Raw genomic sequence first — 3,670 nt, forward strand, 5'->3', positions numbered from 1 at the left:
CATGAAAGATAGCCGTCATGCATCTTTGGAAGGTGTCCAGAACATTGTGTATCGCAAACGATATTCTCTTGAAAGTATATGTCCCATATGGTCAAGTGAATGTATTTTTCTACTGGTCCTCTGGTGTTATAACAATTTGGTTGTATATTTAATAGCCATCCAGGAAACAATAATTTCTTTTCCAGCTAACCTGTCCAGTTTTTGATCAATCAACGGAATCGGGTAGTGATCCTTTCTAGTGGTTTCATTCAATATCCTGTAATCCATGCGTATTCTCAATCATGTCACTGTCTTAGTTAGAATCAACTAATTTTTTTCATCAGTGATCACTCTCATGCCTCATTTTTTACACACACACTAAACTAGGCTGACCCACTTGCTGTTCGAAATATAAATTCACCTCCTTGCCTACTACATCTTTCATCACTTGGAGGTTGTACAATTGATTCGTGACCTTCCTCCATGAATATCCTATGAATGCATGGAGTTAGGCTGATGCCATGTATATCAGCCATCTACCAGCCTATCACATTTTTCCTCTTCGTTAATATTTTCAGAGATGCCTCAACCTGCAATTTAGATAAAGTAGAACAAAGGATTACAGGTAAAGATTCATTTAGACCTAAGAATGCATACCTGAGATGCAAAGGGATAGCCTTTAACTCCAACTATGGTGCTTCCTCAATTGACGGCTTGAGAGGTTGTCCCAGGACTCTGTTTAATGGCTCCACAAACTTGCAAAGCATACTCACATTTGGGACATTTAGGACATTAGCCAACTCTTGGGCTTCAATGTCTTTTCAAATTAACACTCTCTCTAAAGGGTCTTGAGCTTCAACATATTTAGCCGACATTGCCTCATCGATGACTATGATTATCGACAAATCTTCATATATTGCAGGCAACTTCATTGTCTTGTAAATATCAAATACCTCAAACTTTTCATGAGCCCTCATTGTTAGTCTACCGGCCGCCACATCAATTAATGCACCTTACGTTGCTAGGAATGGGTTTCCCAAAATAAATGGGACCTCGGGATCATGTTCAAAATCCAAATTGAAAAAGTTCACGGGGAAAATCAGAGATCCCACTTGAACCAAGACATCTTCAACAATGCCATCTGGCCTTGACACCGAACGATCAACTAACTGCAACATAATGGTTGTGGGGTTGGGCCTTCCTAGTCCCAATTTGAGAAACATAGAAGTAGGCATCAGATTGATACTTGCACCCAAATCACACAAACCTCTTGCCTCAACACATTTTCCAATTTTTATCTGAACAGTGAAACTCCCTGGATCTTTCTACTTGGTTGTGAGCCTATTTTTGATTCTAGAACTGCACTCATTAGTGAGTGCTACTGTTGCATACTCAGCAAATCGACTCTTGTTGGCTACCACAAATTTCACATATTTGGCATACTTTGGAATGCCCTGCAACACATCAATCAAAGGCAAAATAACAGGTACCTACTTGAATAATTCAATAAACTTACCAAAAAAATTCCTCCTCCTTTTTCTTTTTGAATTTCTATGGGAATATAGGAGGTGGTTTTGCTTTTGGTTTCTCATTTACCCTTTGTTCACTTGGTTCGGCTTCATATACATGTTTTACTTTTTCTTCAACAATTTTTGCCTTTGGCGTCAACTTTTTCAATGGATGACCACTCCAAGTACTCACAACATTTACCTTTTTCGGGTTTGGGTCGGTATTTCCCAGCAAACCCCCTTGTGGTCGGGAATTTAGGACACTAGCAAACTACCAAAACTGCTTCACCAAATTCTGAGTCGCCAATTGATTATTTTTAACATTTGTCTCCAATTTAGCTTGATCCTCCATGATTTATTGTAGCATGTCGTCCACACTTATATAACCTTGATTGGCGGCCTGTTGAGTACCATGGTTTTTTTGATTTCCAGGTTTGCTGATGGTACTTTAGTCCACTACTCTGTGGTCTGTATTGGTTCTTTCCTTGATGTTGGTTTTAATTGCCACCCCATGAACATTTTGGGTGGTTTTTCCAACTCGGGTTGTAAGTGTTTCCATAGTTGTGGCGATTTCCTCATCTAAGCGTTACCTACAAAATGAACATATTATGGGTTCGTTCCACATATCTCAACACTATGATCTCCACCTCCACATACATCACACAAAACTTGTGATTGATGTACCATATTAACTTGGGCTTGTTGTTGTCCTAGTGATATGTTGCTGAAATGAGTAGTCATCATATTCTGTATTGATGCAATATGTGCAGAAAAAGCTATCACTACATCCATTTCCAACATTTCAAAAGTCTTCTGTACGACCAGTTTAGCTCCTCTGCCATTCCACTCGGGGTCACCTTTTGAAATCTTTTTAAGCAATGTAAACAACTCTGCATATGTCTTCTCCAAAGCTTTTCCACATGTAGCATAATCAAGTAAAATTTTTGTGCTTGGTTCCAACCCTTCAATGAAGGTGTGGACCAACACTTCGTTAGCTTGATGTTGATGTGGACAAATTAATAGCAGGGACTTAAACCTATCCCAAGCTTGGTATAAGTTTTCCCCTTTTTTATGTCGAAAGCTTAATATGTCGCTTCTCAACTTGGTTGTTTTATCGGACGGAAAAAACCTTATCATGGATTTTCGTGCAAGATCATCCCAAGTTGATATGGAATTTTTGGGCTCAGAGTTTAGCCATCGTTTTGCTTCCCCAACAGAGAAAAAGGGAATAATGTGAGCCTCATATAATCAGACTTCATTCTAGCTGGAGTGTATATGTCATTAATCTCGAGTAAATTCTGAATATGCACTCGTGGATCCTCATGAGATAGACTAATGAACAACCCATCAATAATTGCACCATGTTTTGCTTCAATTCAAACCTCCAACCTAGTGCGGGCTTCTGAATACTTGCGGTAACATTGGTTGTCTTTGGGATTTCCATATCCCTCACTTTCATTTCTGCCATAACTGCCGATGGGTCTTGATAAACCCCTTCTTTTGGAGTCTCTGCTTCCCTCACCACATAAGGAATAGGAAGGTTGCATCTTCTTCACCTTCTCCGTTAATGAACAAATTTTTTCGATTTAGACAGAGGCTAGATATCAAGAAATAATGTTTTGAATCATACAAGACTTTACCAAGATGAAGAAGTAGAAAGAAAACCCTAAAAATGTAACAAAATCACCTTAAATGTCGAGCTCCCATATTTTTAGAATGATCACATATAAAATGACACACTTAAACTATTTTTAGTCCCCACAACTATAACATGTGACCAAATTTGCTCGTCGTGGACCTATTCCCTCGCCTAAAATTGCATCCAAATGGAATGTCTCCGCGATGCCCTCCCAACGCAGATTCCTCTGTTACGTTAAATTATTTTTTATCATGGAAGGATTGGCACCGCGACGCGGATGTGCTCCTTCGTAGTGCATTTTCCAGCTTCTTGGTTTGTTTTCTCCGCAACTTTGTCTTCTATTTTTCGACCTCTATCCAGGTGTCCTATTTTGTCTCGTTTTCCTTTGTTTTTCAACCTGAAACATCTAATCATATTGGTTAGAAGTAGAGGAATCAAAAGATTCTTAAAACAAAAACCAGACACCCAAAATCTCCCAAACTCAGCTCTCTCTCTCTCTCTCTCTCTCTCTCTCTCTTTATATATATATATATATATATATATA

The sequence above is a fragment of the Solanum pennellii genome, chromosome 4 (genome assembly GCF_001406875.1).
Source record: "Solanum pennellii chromosome 4, SPENNV200".
NCBI lineage: Eukaryota > Viridiplantae > Streptophyta > Magnoliopsida > Solanales > Solanaceae > Solanum > Solanum pennellii.